Source organism: Cornus florida, unplaced genomic scaffold (genome assembly GCF_030987335.1).
Source record: "Cornus florida cultivar Cherokee Brave unplaced genomic scaffold, ASM3098733v1 CherokeeBrave_3.0.0_Hap2_Chr09, whole genome shotgun sequence".
NCBI classification, from domain to species: Eukaryota; Viridiplantae; Streptophyta; class Magnoliopsida; order Cornales; family Cornaceae; genus Cornus; species Cornus florida.
Genome location: NW_026775579.1, coordinates 41,601,449 through 41,619,921, shown reverse-complemented (window position 1 = coordinate 41,619,921; position 18,473 = coordinate 41,601,449). Strand labels below are relative to the sequence as shown.

General features: G+C 38.1%; 1 pseudogene; it reads right to left on the bottom strand.

Moving 5' to 3' along the window:
- Positions 1–5,845: 5,845 nt before the first annotated feature.
- Positions 5,846–18,473, bottom strand: part of LOC132272527 (delta-aminolevulinic acid dehydratase, chloroplastic-like) — a 60,916-nt pseudogene continuing 48,288 nt past the window's right edge.

Sequence of the window (18,473 nt, the reverse complement as noted above, 5' to 3'; positions counted from 1 at the left end):
AGAGATCCATTGGTAGGATCTTGGAGTTCTATTGCACCATGAGGAAAGACGAATGTGATGATATACGGACCATCCCACCGTGAACGGAGTTTATTGGGAAGGAATCTCAAGCGAGAATTGAAAAGCCAAACTTTTTGTCCAGCGGCAAAAGACTTGTTGACAATGTGACTGTCATGAAAAGTTTTAGTCTTTGCCTTATAGATTTTGGCGCTTTCATACGCATCATTTCGATTTTCCTCAAGCTCATTGAGCTACAATTTGCGAGTAGAGCCGGCTTGGTTGAGATCAAAGTTGAGCCTTTTTATGGCCAATAAGCACGGTGCTCTAAATCAACTGGGAGATGACAAGCTTTGCCAAAGACAAGTCCATATGGTGACATGCCAATGGGCGTATGTTGCAGTAAGAGGTTTATTTAACTTTAAAGAGTAATAATTAATTTTAGGGAAAAGTGCAAAAACCCCCTTGGACTATTAAGGTTTTGCAACTAACCCCCTTCAACTAACAAATTTTTGCATTTAACCCCCTTGAGCTAACAATAGGGTGCCGAAAAAGTCAAAAGACAACATTACCCTCAATTAAAACGACACAGTTTGAAGAATTATACAAGCATTGATATATATATATATATATATATAGAGAGAGAGAGAGAGAAGAAGAAGAATAATAATGGATAGATGAGGAGAGAAAGCAATTCAGTCGCGGTGCCCCACTTTCAACTCAATTCCTTTTTCTTTCCTTCCTTCGTCAAATCAGAGAGTTGGAGAAGGGGGAAAAAATGAAAAACCAGAACAAAGCAAATCAATTCAATTTAGTTATATGCAAGGCTGAAGACGGTGACATGATGGCTCGGCCGTGGATGATGGCGACGGTGACGAGCTCGGCTGGATTGAATTGGCTGTGGATGATGGATTGAATCGGCCGTGGAAGAACTGCGGCGGTGAGCTCGCTAGCTGAAGTGGCGGCAGCGGCAGTGGTCGGCTGTGATGAGGAACTGCGGCTCAGATAATGGAGAGCTCGGCTATGGCCGGCGAGCAAGGGGGCTTCGGATTGAGGCCGGCGAGCAAGAGAAGCTCAGCTGGCGTAGCGGTGGACAGCCCCATTAGGTCCGGTGTCATTATTGTGCTAAAATTTGGGTACTAAGTGGAATCTAGATGTTGGAAGAATTGATGACTGTTTACAGAACATACTAATTTTCGTATTGCACTTTCTTCTCATAAAGAAAGAACTTAATTACTATCTTTGCTCTCACGGTGATTGTCTAACAATAATTTTTTATGATTTTTCGTTTTTTTCTCTGGTTCTCTCTTATGTTTACTATCAATTGGTACTTTAAATGTGATCAAATGTGATGGTATGTATCATTGTTATGCTTGTGCTGATAAATCTCTCCCTGACAGTTGGATTTAGTGCTGATGATTTTCAGTAGTGTAGGCTGTAGATACAGACTACAGTTGTTGTTGTTGTAATTATTATTATAGATAGGCACTGTTATTATTGTTAATTTTGTTTTACTGTTGTATTCTTTTCACGACCCAAGTTGCTTAGAACCTGTGTGTGTTTCTGTATATGTGTTTGTTTGTCTGTGTTGAAAGCTCAATAACATATCTAACTTAACCATTCATCAAGTATTGCTAGAGTTGGCGAGGAACAGGAACAAAATCTCATTGTTGAAGTTGATAGCAGGGCCTGGAATCCCATTCCCCCTAAACAGAATACATTGATGAGCCCTAACTACCAACTTGCAATCCCAAAGAAGCAAACTGGTTCAGACCCTATACTTCCGGCGTACTCAATTCCAGGTCCGGCCAAGCTTCATTCTATTAAAACAGTTCGGTGAGCTTCATTCTAATCATCACCGACCGAACCATTGATATCTGCCACCGTCGAGGTTCAAAGACCAAACCAAAAGCTACGGCAACTCTGGCCATAGCTTATATCATCCACAACCTCCGGCGAGCTTCCCTATATTTCAGAACTGAGTATTTCAGTCCGGTGAAGATGCTACATCAATCAACTGTTCTGGCAACAGCTCAAATCAACGAGAACCAAAATCGAAAGCTCTGAGCTTGCATTCAAGTTCCGGTGACTAAGGCTTCACCCCTTTTTATTTGGCACATCCGAGACAGAAGGATGAGCTAGAGCGACCGGAGCACTTGGTACCGTATCACACCGAGATACAGCGAGCGACCACGACATCAACTATTTCCACCACTCCGATTCCAACAACAATTCGACGGCTTCATCGTTGCTCTCAGCCAATCAATTCGCGGCCACAAGATCTTATATTCTTGCCGCCCAAAACGTGAATGCCCTGTAATTGGACTCAATTAGAGTAATCAGCAAAGGGCATTTCACCATAGTTCGATATCTCAGTTTTCGCTCTTCGATGATTCATATTATCAAAATTACAGTTATGGATCGGATCGCCACTGTTGAGAGGTGTGAGAATTATCAGAATTATTTTTGCACACCTGTGAAGATGATGAACAATGATATGTAAATATATATATATAACTACACCGTTTGTAATATTCAGGTTCCTCTCTGAAGATTGCCTATCGTCCGAGGTCACCACTGTCGTCTAATCCAAAATTCAAATGACATTCAGACCTTTTGGCTATCGCTTGTGCAATTGAGCGCCGACTCCAGCTCCGGCGGTTCTGCACGGTGACTAGGGTCTCCAAGAGTTTTTAGTTCATGTTTACATTGCCTTTGATCCCAGCCTGACCTTTGTAGGCCAAAAAGTCCTTAAAAGTAGCTTCCACATACGCCTACGGGCGCTCGTCACATTCTTGTGGCGGGCGCCCGCCGCGCATTCGCAGGTGCCCGCGGCCCCCTTCGCAGCATCATAAAATGGGCTCCAAAGCCCATTTTCACTTTATAAACTCTTCATCTCTCTTAACCCCTGCCCCCAAAACCCTTCAACCCTCCAATCCATCACTCATTTCGTCTTTATTCCCCATCTCTATCCTTCTTTTGGCCATCCTTCCCTCTTCTATCTCACTCTCACCCTCAAGTTCATCCATCATTAAGAACAAAGAGCTTTTGTTTCTACCAAATTGGGTAAGCTTCCTCTACACTCTTTTTCTTTGAATTCTTGATCAATGGAGGATGGGATTGATATTGTGAAGGATTTATACTTGTTTGGGGTTGTGCATTGTTGAGTACAGGGTTAAAATTTTGGGATTTTCTCATTCTAACATCCTTTTGTCTCTCTTCCCAATTTCTATGCACGTTAGGTGTTTGTAAAAATTCCTGAGCCAACTCTATTCACTTCAATGGCGCCTAAACCATCTTCAAAGCGTGCTCATTCATCCGATGGACCTTCCAATGTGCCTCCCATGCCAAATTAGGCTGATTAGCCAATGGACACCGAAGCCAAATTCGACATCGAAAATGGTTTCGAAAATAATCCAGAGACAGCATGGGTAATCCGTGAATTGAGGGAGCGTGGCCTCAAATCTCTTTTTAAGCCACGTGTTAGTGCATACTATCCGCGTGTGGTCCACCTGTTTTACTTAAACTTGTTCCATTCCTGTGCGGAGCCGGAGATTATCAAGACCACCATTGATGGCGAGGCTTTCAAATTTACCCTTGATGATCTTATTGCGGCTTTGGCTTGCCCATTGGCATCGCCGGTGGATGATGCGGGCCTGCCCCCATATGTTGAAGCTCCGACTCAATTGTCATTGTTGGACATTGTGGGGGAGATTTGCCACAATCAATACACCGGCAACCGAACCACAAGCACCAATAAATCATTCTTGCCGTGCCGACTGTGGTTTCTGAACTCGGTCCTGGCCAAAAACATCCTTCTTGTGCCGGGCCATTTCGAGCGTAAGGGGATTTTTTTGCAAGCCCTCTATGCCGCTGAAAAGGAGCATTGGTTTTGCATCCTGCAGCTTGTGTGGGACTAAATGCTCAAGATTTACAATGAATTAATTTTGGTCAGGTCGAGTAGTGCCATCACTTGGGCATTTCCATTTCCATATCTTGTCACCCAGCTACTCAAAAATGCAGGGTTTAGGCCCCCGCACCATGAGGAGAAAAAGAAGGACGTGTTTGATTTCACCCTTGGGGTCTGGAAGTCGAGTACTGTCCAGCTTAAGACGTCTTGTCAAGCCCGCATTGGGGATGCGTTAGATTGGGGTACGCCGGCTCCCCCTATGGCTTCTGCTCCTTCTGTTCATGATGCCCCCGCTGCTCCGGCTGCCCTTATTGCACCGCCGCCGCCTGTCATGACCCAAACTCATTATTATAATCTCAGTGCTCACCTTGATACGTTTCACATACGCCTCGAAAGCATAGAGAGCACCGTTAAGGCGACTCAGGAGAGTCAGCAGGTTTTGAAAGACATGCTCCAGACATTAATTGACCATGCACCCGGCGCGCCTGGTGGTTCCTCCTCCACTTGGATAATGGAGTGATTTCATGATTTTAGTTTCTAATTTTCTTTCTAGTAGTACTTTTTAGACTTATTTTGGAGCCGCATTTGGCATTTACTTTCCAGTTATTTATTTTGAACTTATAACTGCACCTCTTTTGCTGCTTTGCATGGATTCTAATTTTTAGATAAATAAATTGCAGTTATTTCTATTCCTTTTTGTTTAGATTCATATGATGTTTGCTGTATATAGATGTCTTTTGATAGGTAGTTTCTTACTCATAAAATCTTAATTTACCTAGCAAGTCTAAGGTAAAAATGATAAAAGCCATGAATTATTTTCTTGGTGATAAAATTTTCTTCTTCTTTTTCTCTCTCTCTCTCTCTCTCTCTCTCTCTCTCTAAATCTTATTCTCTAAAATGTTATGAAATGCCACTAAACTAAAACTAAACAAATGGGAAAAGGTAAATCAACACTCAAATATACACACACCGTTAGAGATATTGCAGCTGGGGATCAATACTTTACAACGGAACTCCATGCCAATAAATCAATGGACGGAATTGATTCGTTTATTCTTGCATCTACAGGGTAAAATCGTAAAATGCAAGTTAACTTAGATGATTACTCGAACAAAAGTTTGATTTGCTACTTGGGAAGCAAAAACACTTTTCCTCTCATGTTGGAGTATCGGATGGGTGTCGAACGCATGAACATGGTAACACAAATAAAAAATATTGAAAATTAAATATTTTATTATTTAATTAGACAAAACAAAGACACGTTTTCAACATTTATAATTTTTTAATTATTTCTATTTTAAATTTATGGAAAACAATGCTATTTCAAATATATTACAAGTTGATTAGAAAAATACAATAAAACTTAAGAAAACAAAAATAACAAGACCAAAATTAGCATTTTCTTTCATTTATTTCAGGGATAAAATTATAAATAAAAAAATTAAGTGAACCAGGCAAGGTTAGAAGTCTCCGTAAAACTTTTTTGTGATTTCAATAAGAAATGATAAAGCTAAATGACCAAATTCATCATAAAGAGTAATCTCTAGATAATGACACTACTAATGGTAGTAATAAGCATAAAAGTCTCACGATTATGATTATAACACGGAAACAAACAACGAACTCAACTTCATACATTCAAAGATATATGAAGTTGAGTTCATTGCGAACATGCCAATGGCCTAGCGGTATCAGGCTCCTACTTCCTACTTTTCAAAGGGAGGTTAGGATTTGAGCCCATAAAGGTATGTGTGTGTGAGAACTAATTATGAATATATATATATATATATATACACACACATGCAGCCCAGTCAGGTTTAGAGCCCGAAGGCCGAACTCACGTCTCAGTTTCTCATAGAACAAAACATATTCAATTTTAAGCACAAACTATGCAACAATTTGCTTATTTATTTGAAATTTGGTAAGGTCCTACTACACATCTAGCAAAATCCCCATTCTATCAGTTTAATGTTACCTCTTCTCACCACATAAACATCTAGCAGCTTGCAGAGCAAAGTATGTGAGGATAATGTCAGCACCTGCCCGTCGGAGACACTTCAGCGACTCCATCATGACCTTCTCTTCATCAATCATTTTAAGAACCGCGCCAGCATTGATCATTGAGTATTCACCAGAAACCTGGATCCAAGAAAACAATTAGGAAAATGAAACTAAGTCGAACGCCAGTGAACAAAAATCATATTGAAGCTTGGTGAGGAAGGAAAAGATATTCAAAAGCAAGAGCTACCACAAGAAGCAAAGTTATTCGGAAAGGATGTCCTCAGAGACTAAATTCTCTGCCCCTTTTGGAAGAGCTGACGGACGAGATTCAGCTGAGCTTACAATTTGTTTTCTCTATTTGTAATAAGTCTAAAGACTTTTAATTTTAGGGTTTTTTTTTTTTTTTTTTTTTTTTTTTTTTTTTTTTTTTTTTTCTACAATGTGTGACTGATTTCCCAGGCACCTTTTACCCATTTAATTTTTATCAATAAAAAAAACATGAGAAGTGCAAACATGGAGGCCCAACTCATCTAAATGTGAGGTATATAGCTGTACAAAAAATCAAGACAAGAAACTTGTATTGCTCAAAATCTACAAGTAAATTAAGTCCTCAACAAAATTTCTTTAATTCCAAAAAATAATTCTATCATTCCTTTCGAACAAAATGAACCGTGAGAGACAAAGAAGGGCTGTACCCCATACCTTCGTGACTCCAATTATCCAGCAGTAAACCCCTAATTGTCCTGGTATGAGCTAGTGAACACCAAATACAGAAAGAAGACTACATAGCTCCTTTAAACACAACACGATGAATATGGAGAGAATCGGTCTCCCCACTCTTACACATGCAACACATGTTAGCCATCCTATAGCCTATTCTCTTTAGATTGTAAATTGATAAGATTGTCAACAGTGAGTAAGCCATCCAAGGTGACTGTCCAAGCAAACAACAGTACATTGACGTCAAACACTTCCAGTGGCAAATCAAAGCAATATTGGCTCTATCATCTTTTATTTTACAACCAATTATGTCTTGAAATTCAAAGAAAGAATATGAGAATTAAAACTCAATTCTATATTATTCACGATGGTGTTACATTCAATTTATAGAGTAATATCTAGCTAAAATAGGTAACTAAATATACAATAATCGAAAAACTAATTACCTACCAATTAGCCCTAAATCAAGGAGAGAATAATTCAATCATACAGCTGTAAAATAGGTAAAATCTCAACACTCCCCCTCAAGTTGGTGCATAGATGTCACACATGCCTAACTTGTCTAAAATTTTTGAAAACACTTGATTTGAGACTGCTTTGGTGAGAATGTCGGCTAGTTGATCCTCAAATCGAATCTTAGGTAGCTCCACAATTTTTCCATCCAACTTCTCCTTAATGAAGAATCTGTCTATTTCGACATGCTTCGTACGATCATGTTGAACTGGATTATGGGTAATATCAAATGCTGCTTTATTATCACAATATAGTTGAATCGGTCGCCCAGGTAGATAACCCAAATCCCACAAGAGAAGTCTTAACCACAAAGTTTCACAAAGTCCAAGTGCCATACCTCTGAATTCAGTTTCTGCACTGGAGCGAGCAACAATGTTTTGTTTCTTACTTCTCCATCTAACAAGATTACCTCCTACAAAAGTGAAGTAACCAGAAATAGATCGCCTATCATCTATAGCTCCAGCCCAGTTAGCATCAGTATATGCATCTATGTTTTGATCACCAGCATTTTTAGTGAACAAAATTCCTTTTCCAGGAGCAGATTTTAGATACCTCAAAATGCGCATAACTGCAGTCATATGTTGTTCTCCAGGATCATGCATAAACTGGCTAACAATGCTCAATGCATAAGCCAGATCCGGTCTTGTGTGTGCTAAGTACATCAATCTCCCTCCAAGTCTTTGGTATCTTCCTTTATTAGCAGGTACTTGGTTGGACTCAACACATAACTTCAGTCCTTCTTCCACTGGCGTCTCAGCTGGTTGACATGCTGTCATGCCAGTCTCTTGTAATATATCTAAGACATATTTTCTTTGAGATAGAAAGATTCCTTTATTAGACCGAGATACTTCGATCCCAAGAAAATATCTTAAAGGACCTAGATCTTTCTTTTCGAATTCTCTGGACAAGTACTTCTTGAGAGCCTTCATTTCTTCAGGATCATTCCCTATAATCACCATGTCATCTACATATACAATGAGTGCAGTAATCTTACCCTGTTGTTTCTTCAAAAATAACATGTGGTCTGAATTGCTCTGATGGTAGATTTTGTGAATCTTCCAAACCATGCTCTTGAAGATTGTTTCAAACCATATAATGACTTCTTTAACCTACAGACCTTCCGACTATACTTTTCGTGTATCATGCATCCTGGTGGGAGATCCATGTAAACTTTTTCAGATAATTCACCATGCAGAAAGACATTCTTCACATCGGATTGTTGTAATGGCCAATCCAAGTTTGCAGCTAAAGACAACAAGACCCGAACTGTGTTGATTTTGGCTACAGGTGCGAACGTCTTTGTGTAATCGATTCCATAGGTTTGGGTGTAACCTTTTGCCACTAATCTTGCTTTAAAGCGTTCAACTGTGCCATCGGCTTTATACTTCACAGTGTAAATCCATCGACATCCAACTGGTTTCTTTCCTGGTGGAGGATCAATGAGTTCCCAAGTTTCATTTTTCTGCAAGGATTTCATCTCCTCATTCATAACTGCTTTCCACCTAGGGTCAGCTAAGGCTTCCTGCACACTATTAGGAATAAATACAGTAGATAATTGATTTACAAATGACAAATTTGACTCTGACAAACGATGGTTCGACACCTAATTGCTCATAAGATACTTAACTTTACTAGAAAGTTCGGGTTCATATGTGGGTTTAGGAATACCTTTAGTGTGACATAGTGGTAATTGTTTTCTGAGCGGTTCAGGCACTAAATCAGGATCATCCTCAGCAAGCGATTGGTTTGATATATCAGTTGCGAGAGACTCGAACTCAGTCGACGATGGGGTTGGCACCATATTTTCCATTTCTGAGGGTTCATCACCACTTTGATCCAAACTTATACCACTCGAATCCAATTCGCCCGATTCCTGATTGCTTGGTCCAACTTGTAAGTCATCAACACTAGAATCGCCGTCCTCAAAAATGTGATAATCATAATCTAAAGTCTGAATTTCATTCTGGTACTCCCCCTGAAGTTCAGACGCAGAGGAAAAATACATTGAGTCTTCATAGAAGACAACATCCATTGTGATAAATATTCGTCGAGTTGGAGGGTGATAACAACGATACCCCTTTTGATGAGTAGCATATCTGAGAAAAACACATCGCAATGCTCGAGGAGTTAGCTTGTTGCGTTGATGCTTATGGAGATGTACAAATGCTACACAACCAAAGACATGAAGAGGTAGATTTGGGACGGTTGGGGCAATAACTGCGTCAGTGAGAGCCTGCAATGGTGTCTGGAAGGCAATAGAGCTGGAAGGTACTTGATTGATTAGATATGCTGCAGAGGTAAGTGCTTCTCCCCAATACGATAAAGGCATATGCGCTTCTATCAATGAAGCATGAACAACTTCCAACAAGTGTCGATTCTTTCGCTCTGGAACCCCGTTCTATTGGGGTGAATTAGAACAAGTGGTTTGATGAATAGTTCCATGTGCTTCCAAATACTGCTGAAGGTCAAAATTTCGATATTCTCCATCATTGTCACTACGGAGAACCTGAACATGTGCATTGTATTGAGTTTCATCCATTTTATGAAACTTCTAAAATAATAAGTTCACTTCACCTTTGGACTTCATTAAGCACAACCAGGTCATCTTGGTACAGTCATCAACAAAAGTAACAAACCACCGAGATCCACCTAAAATAGTGACTTTGGACGGACTCCAAACATCCGAATGTATAATCATAAATGGATGTGGACTTTTATGCAAACATAACAGATACGAAACACGATGGCTCTTTGCTAGTTCACAAACATCACAGCGGAAACTAGAAACATCAAATTTTGCAAACAAACTAGGAAATAATTTTTTCAGATAACCAAAGGAAGCATGTCCCAAACGTCGATGCCATAGCCAGATTTCATATTTCTTTTTCTCCTCCTTAGAACCATCCACTGTCAGTGCTTGTCGTAACTTGTTGGAACTTTTAGATATCAAGTCCAAGTAATACAGTTTCCCTCGCCTAATACCACAACCAATCGTCTGCTTTGTTTGGATGTCCTTAAACACACAAAATCAGGCCAAAAAATGACAACGCAAGATAAAGCTGTGGTTATTTAGGAAACTGACAGAAGATTAGAATCTAAAGATGGAACAACTAAAACAGAATCTAAATGCAGATTATCAGTGAGTGGCAAAGATCCTTCCCCAATAACTGGGGTCGAAGTCCTATTGGCAGTAGAAATAAATTTGTGTGAAGATGAATTAAGAGGTGAGACCTGCCTAGAATCAAATGTCATATGATCTGTGGCACCAGAATCAATTATCCATTCACTATTAGCAACAGGTGTAGAAATATTGAAAACCTTACCACCATTATCTGTTGTCTTAACAACTGCTGCAGTGGAGGTCTTTGTTGAATCCTGCTTACAACGGCGATGATCCCACCATTTCGGATATCCCACAAGTTTGAAACAACGACTTTTGGTATGACTAGTCTAGTTGCAATGAGTACATTTGTAGATAGACTTGTCTGCAGATGATTCAATATTTTGTTCACTCATTTTCTTTTCTTTTTTTCCTTTTTTTTTCTTTTTTTTTTTTTGAACTGGTTTGTCACAGAACCAGTTTTCAAATGAGGTTACAAAACTAGTTTAGTTGTGAACTAATCCAGAACTGGAATAGTATTACACTTGTGACTCGCAGGACTCGACTAGGAGAAGACGAACCGGCAGTAGAGCTTTGCCATGAGCTCCGGTTGAGGAAGGTGACCGGCGATGGTGCGGCGGTGGAGGGTTATCCACAGATCGGCAGCGAGTCCAAATTAGTTCAGATCGGTGACTGGTTGAGAGCAGATCCGGTTCGGTGCAGCAGTTCCGGCGATGGCGAACAGCGGTGTAACGGCGACGATGGATCCGGCGGCGAGTTCGGTTCGGTAGCGGAGAGACGGCAACTGGCTGGTTCGGTTCAGCCGAGATGACAGCGGCAGACAGTTGAATTGTGGCTTCAGCAAATCGCCGGAAGATTGCCGACAGCGGCGCACCGGTGCGGCTGTGGCTTGTGATGGCTCCGGCTTGTGATGATTTCTGGGTTTCTTGTGATAGCAGATTGGTGAATTTGAGGGTTGATAATTTCTGGGTTGCTTGTGATGGCAGATTGGTGAATTTTAGGGTTTGTGAATTTATGTGTGTATGAATATGAGATGCCTATTGATTCAAAGTGATTCAAAAGATATGATTTAATGATGGCTCTGATACCACCTTGAAATTCAAAGAAAGAATATGAGAATTAAAACTCAATTCTATATTATTCACGATGGTGTTACATTCAATTTATTGAGTAATATCTAGTTAAAATAGGTAACTAAATATATAATAATCGAGAAACTAATTACCTATTAATTAGCCCTAAATCAAGGAGAAAATAATTCAATTATACAACTATAAAATAAGTAAAATCTCAACATTACCAAAAAAATATATATATATATATTGACTCATCAAAGCCTCATCGAATGAAAGAGGGAACCCTTTCCCTTGAGTGCTATATGCATGGATTGGTTTAACATGGGAGTTGGAACTGCCACGTACTCCTTTTACATGATGTTGGGTTGGAAACAGATTTTGTTTTTTAAGAAATAATTAATTTTAACCAAGTGCTATGGAAGGGGTTTGACCAAGTGCTGATCTGAAATCAATTTTAACCAATTTTGATCTTAATTTTGAATCTAAATTTCAATATGGGTCGCGTATGGATCTTTGAAGTACACATCATGAGTAAGAATGAAATTGACTGGATTTAGTCCAGGATCCAACACAAATCAAGCATCTTTCACCTTACAAGGATCTTATCCGGGTCAGACATGGATCATGTCATGGGATATTGCTTTGATTCTGATCTGAAATTCTGAGTACGGGTCCAGACACTAAAATACAGATTTGGACTCGGATTTACATGAATCAGCTTTAGATAAGCTCCATTTCATCCCTAAGCTAGGGTGAACTTAAAATTTTAGACAGACTACACAATATACCCTTATCTCACAGCAACAGTTCTACACCATGTGTTAGCATTTATCTGCCACGAGTACCAGATATAACCTAAACATTTTCTTTTTATCTTTTTTGCATGGAATGTGGCGACCTGTGTAAAGCATTTGATATCTATAAAATATGAGTTTTAGAGTCCAGATATAGCATTTAATAGTTAATTGTTGTCATTCTTAGGTATGCAAAAACAACTATTCATTATTTTTCAAAAGTCTTAATTTGAAATCTCCTCTTTATTTTTTTCTTCCTTTCATTTTTCTTTTTATTCTAATTTTGGTTGTAAAAAGCATGAGTACTTAGGCCCTGGAGATCATTTTTTCATCATCATGCAAATAGCTAAGGGTCCTAACCAATAAGCTGCATATTTATATCCTGAGATCAGCATATTACTGTTTATGACACCAGAATTTCTGAGGAAACATTTAGCTGGTGGCTCACCATGATTGACCTACAATTAGAATTTTTTATATCTTAACCTTTCAAACTTTCTTTGCTGATGGTGAGTATGATTCTATTTCTACCTATCGTTAGTTGAAAGCATTGACTGAATTTATGACTGAGTTCCAGGATTAGATCAGTATCCAATTGTACATAACCTAAACGATGTTTTTGAAGCTTGATAGAAGAAATGGATAAAGGGAGATATATCTACTCAAGAATGAGGAGATGACTTCAAAAAAAAGGATCATATGTATGACATTGGAAAGCAAAACAGGAATTATTTAGGGTACCTGATATGCAGCAATTGGTCAAGGAGAGTTATCCCGAAGAAGCCTTATAATATCTAAGTAGGGGAGTCCTGGTTTCACCTGCGTCACAAGTTCAGCAATTTCAGCGAAACAGAAGGTTCTGCCACAAAGGGTGTGACTGCAGTTCAGAAAAAAGGAACACCAACCAGAAGGATATCAGCTCCTTCAGACTCATCTGCACGGATCTCAATAAGAGCCTCCCTATTTGCTGGGTTCATCTGATAACTTTTGTTCACAAGCCAAAATGACATGCAAAATTTAGCTCCTGCAATATTTAATAAACATCTACTGGGAAAATTGATCAATTATAGAATTTAACCATTAACTCTGATGGGCTACATACGTTTTCTTGTCCCCAAAACGCGTATTTGAATCTAATGCTTCACGAAATGGACCATAAAATGAGCTGGCATACCTGTCAGCAAAATAAAATGCAAATTTATGTCAAAAAACACAGAAAGTAACATGGAGCTGCACTAACGTAGTTATAAACTACAACCAAATTAATCGGACCTATCCAAAACAGTGGAATTACCAAAACCTTCTGTACAGTCAGAATTGTTGGTCAAAGATAGGCTGTCAAACAATAAAACTCACCAAGTCTACTTACACAGTCCATGTTAAAGTGTGACAATATGTAAAATTTGAGGTTATTTGGGCATCCCATGAAAATGAGATTGCTCATTCCTTAATAGTTAAAGCATCTAACTTTTTTTCTTCTATACCATAAGGAAAAAATATGTGTACAGATAACACATCACCACCAAAGTACATCAATTAATCTCTTTATTTTCGAAAAGAACATCCATCAAAATTTTATTTTTAATGAACTTCTGTTTAATTGGAAAATTGGCTCCATCTTTCTTACTATTATCGAGTGTAGGACACATCCCTTACCCATGTCCATTGTGAGTTGAACGCAGTGGAATATTTAGAAAGTTTTGATAATTTTAAAAACAGATCTTGTATTTTTCTAACTTTCTTTGTTTTAGCAATTAATAAATTAATATCATGCAATATAAAATAAAGCAAAGAAAAGTTAGAGATGACACTAAGATTTTTAGCGAGGAAACCCCAGTTGATAAAATATGTCAACTGTTTGCGTGGGAAAAACCTCGTGTACTATGCAATCCAAAGTAAACCGATCCACTATGCTTGAAGCAAAGTACACTGAACTTTGACTCTGGCTCACACCCTATCGTTCTACCAAACATCAATTGCTGACAAATCTCTGGCTTTGCGACTCCCCGTCCAACATCAACTTTACCTTAGGCTTATGCTTGATCTTTGTAGAAGAGTAGCAAGTAGATCAGACAACACTCCTCGAATGCTCCAATCATTTCAAAGTGTGATCGCTTTTACTTTTGTTCTTTAACTTCTGGATTTGATGTAGAAGTAGATTTGCTTTTGTCTGATCGATGTATATGCAACTGTATAATCACAATCAAAATTCGAACAACACAATACTTGTGACGACCCTAGTTTTTAGGCCAGCATGTCCTGTGATGAACTGTAAGGATGGTCCGATAACGGATCCAAATGCGGAAGTGAAAACAGAAAACAAGACTCGAAGAAATCAAAGTGACCTTCCATGAGGTCGTGGAACTCAACAAGAACTGATGCGGAAGCAAAAGATCGAAAATATGACAAATAAGCCCCTAGGGGCAAAATAGTCATTTCTAAAAATTATAGATTCGGGTGCCACCGAGCACACTGCTAGAAGGACAACGAAAAACTAATCAAGATGGACTCAAGAATCACATGATTCGGAGTCCGGACGAAGGAGAAACGGCATGACGACGAAAAACGGACACTTAAAGCTTTAAGGGAAAACTGGTAATTATCCAGAAATATTCGGGTGCAACCGAATACACCGTTGGATAGATGACGAAAAATTAATCAAGTTCAAAAAAAAATTCACTTGAATCGGAGTCCGGACGAAGGAGAAAAGTCCAAAAAAAGAATTGACGTCGACGAGGGGCCATGACAGCCCCATGCGCACGCCCATGCGCGCGCCCATGCACGCCGCGCGCGCGCTGGGTGCACCATGGCTGGCAGCAGCAGCCCATAAAGCTGCTGTGGGGTTATTTTTCAGAAAAATCCAGATCAGAGGCTGAATTTGGAGGTCTAGATGAATTTTTTTGCAAAAACACAAAGAAGAAACCCCCCTCAAAATCGAGTTTTCTACGTGACTTTTGAGAAAAATCAAAAAAACCTCACTGTGAGAAAACTGGTCCAGAGGGTCCAAAAAGTTGCTAAATTTAAAAACTGAGAGCTAAACTTCGGATACGATTTACGATGCCAAGATGGCATTTTCTGGAAAAACACGGAAAAGAAACCTCTCCTAAAATCATGTTTTCTATTCAACCATGTTGAAAGATGGAAATAAAACCACCGTGAAAAGTTTATAATGCGCCTAGATCAGAATATGCAAAAAAAGTGCGAAATGAATTCACAAGAGGCTCAAAACACAAACGATAAGATTTTGCCCAGAAACGACCATGTACGCAAATGTAACTTACCTATTTGGACGTGTTACAATGGTCCACGACTTAAAAATACCACCGATACAAAATCCAACCCCCCAACGGGCAAAAAGGCAAAAATGGAATTCAGAATGAAAACTCGAAATCCAATAATACAAAACGGGATCAAATGACCGTTTGGCCCTTGGCCACACTTCAAACATGATTTATGAGACCCTATGAAAGAATGAGAATGAAATTCCCACACCCGATGCAACCATGGTGAAGCAATGACTTGCGATTTTTCAAGATTTTCACAATATTTCATGAAGTTAAAAAGTACATAGAATACAATATAATGGTCATTGGCCTCTGGCCTCATCTCATACATATCAAATACATTGAAAGGAGTGTACTTAAGTACACATTACATACATGGAATCAAATATACATATTTTGACATATAAGTCTACAAAATGACATTTCATGCTAACATTTGCATGAAATGGAAACTTGAAAGCTACACGACATCCAAGGAATGCTAGGCGTCACGAACTAAGTCTTCGTACCTGAAATATGCCCCAGTATCGTAGGGGTGAGTAACATAAAGCCACTCGTAGGAGATGAGCATGCATCGACCTAGCATTTTACAAATTTATCACCTTAAAGTGAAACATGTTAAAGGGGCTCATGCCACCTAACGTCTATGTCCAAGTGAGACTCGGGGAGCATCCTAAGCTACCTTAGAGTCTAAGCAACAAGAATCATGATATACATACGTGTATGAAACGAATCATGGTTGAGATTATCCAAAGAACACGACAAGAAGAATGCTTGAGCATAGATTAACATAAATTGCATTTTTAATACAATTGAACTAGGTCTAGAGTAATCCATACAACATGACAAAAGCATATTTGAATACAAGTTAACAAGAATCACATTATCCATGCAATTCAACAACAAAAGAGCATGTTATACAATGCAACAAGGTTTAAGTTCTCAAAGCCATCAACTTAGAATCTAAAGCACAAAATAACAGTAGTGGTTCATGCCACCTAATATCTATGTTAAAAATGAATCAATAGGATCAATCCTAAGCTTTATTAGAACGTCAAAACACGATTTTCAATATCGATGCAATTTAACCAACATTGGAACTTCCAATACAACGCATAAAGCACAATTTCGCAAAGTTAACGTCTTGTAACTTAAAATGGAACGACAAATAAGAAAAAACAAGTTACAACATCATCTAGTTATCAACTTGAAAATGAAATGCAAAATCAAACAAAGTGGATACTCAGACGTCACGCCGGATCAGACTGACAACATAGTTACTTTAGGGTTACTAGCCTATGGGTAACCTCTCTATGTGCGCACTAGACTATATATAGAGGGACTATCCCCCGTACTAGAACCACGTCCTAGCCATAGTCAAACAACGACATTCCCAAGTTTCCAAAATCAACAAGTTGTGCAACAACGCATATATCAACAGGAATATGCAAGATAATCAACTATCTACTAAGCACAACCAAATTTGAAAACCTATACAATACATGCTCTAAATCCACAACTAATATGATATGATGAATGTCGAATCTTCGGTGTGCGATTCGTTACACGCTATGCATGAAAGATGTTAAACACGAAGTGTGCAAATCATTACACAAGGCAACAATATATTCAATAAGGAAAACATATTCTTATGAATACAAACATAGCAACTATGTTATCCAATATTCAAAACATAACCAAATGAATATACAACAAGTCCAAGTCCATGATTTGAATATAGAAATCACTTCTAAAACACAACTAGATCATGGAGCAAATTGATAGAATTTAAATAGATAAACACAATTAAATTCTCTAGATTCCGATTCAATTCCAAATAACCTCAATTTAATACATGTTAAAGGACATGGCATGGTCATCACCTATATCCATTCTAAAACTCAATTAGGTTGTTGGAATAACAAAGTAGAACTTTAATTAAATCATGCTAATTTAAATCCCAAGGTTCTAAAACAACTTCTAATAGTCCCAAATTAATATATGCTAGTAACAAGTCATGATCAATACAATTATCAAGTTAAAAACTTAATTAAGCTAAGAGGACCATTAAATAGATTTTAATTAATTCTTTTAATTAAAATCCCTAGATTTTCAAACTTAACCAAATGCCCTCAATTTAACATATCTTAGAGAATATGCCAAGGACTAATGTAATATCACATTACAAGTTTATTTCATTCAATTTAAGACCATGTGACTTAACCTTTCAGTAAAGTTAAATATAAATAAAAAGTTGCAATTCTCATGTAATTAGTCCCAATTTAATATATGTGAACAACTATACTTAAGCTTAATTTTCTAGCATGCCACAATTCAATTCCAAGTTGTATATCACCATGAGGATTAAATCTTAAACATGGAATTTAATTAAATAAAAGGTTTCAAAACCTAACCGAATATTCTAAATCAAATATATGTGAAGCTATATGGCATGTAAATCAAGAATATCAAGTCGGAATTTAAATAGAGTGAATAGTGCACTCGGGGCAAATTAATTAATAATTACTAATTTTCAAAACACCTCCAATTACTTTCAAATTCAACTATGTTGAAGAGCATGCTAAGGCCTAATATAATATGTTAACACATATTAATTTCAAGCTAGTTAAGGCCATATGAATTAATCTTTCACCTAAGATAAATATTAAATAAAATCTTTAATACTTATTCAAAAGTTCCAATTTTAATACACGACAATGAACATATCAAGGGACAATATAAAATCATGCTACATGTTTAAACCAAGTTATATGCAACCAGGAAAATTAGATCCCGTACAAGAAAAATAAATAATAAAATCTCTAGATTTTATATTTAATCATGCAAACAAGTATTATAAGTATCACAAGCATGCTATATAACAAGAATTTAAATCTAGAACATCCCCTACCTCAATTTGAGATGAAAATCTCAAATGCCATCAAAATGGAACGGCTCCGAATCCGACGAAACTACTAGGTTTTGTCGGGGATAACGCCGTGAACATAACCCCCATGAAAGCCCCATCAAAAGCATAACTTGACCTCAAAACCAAAC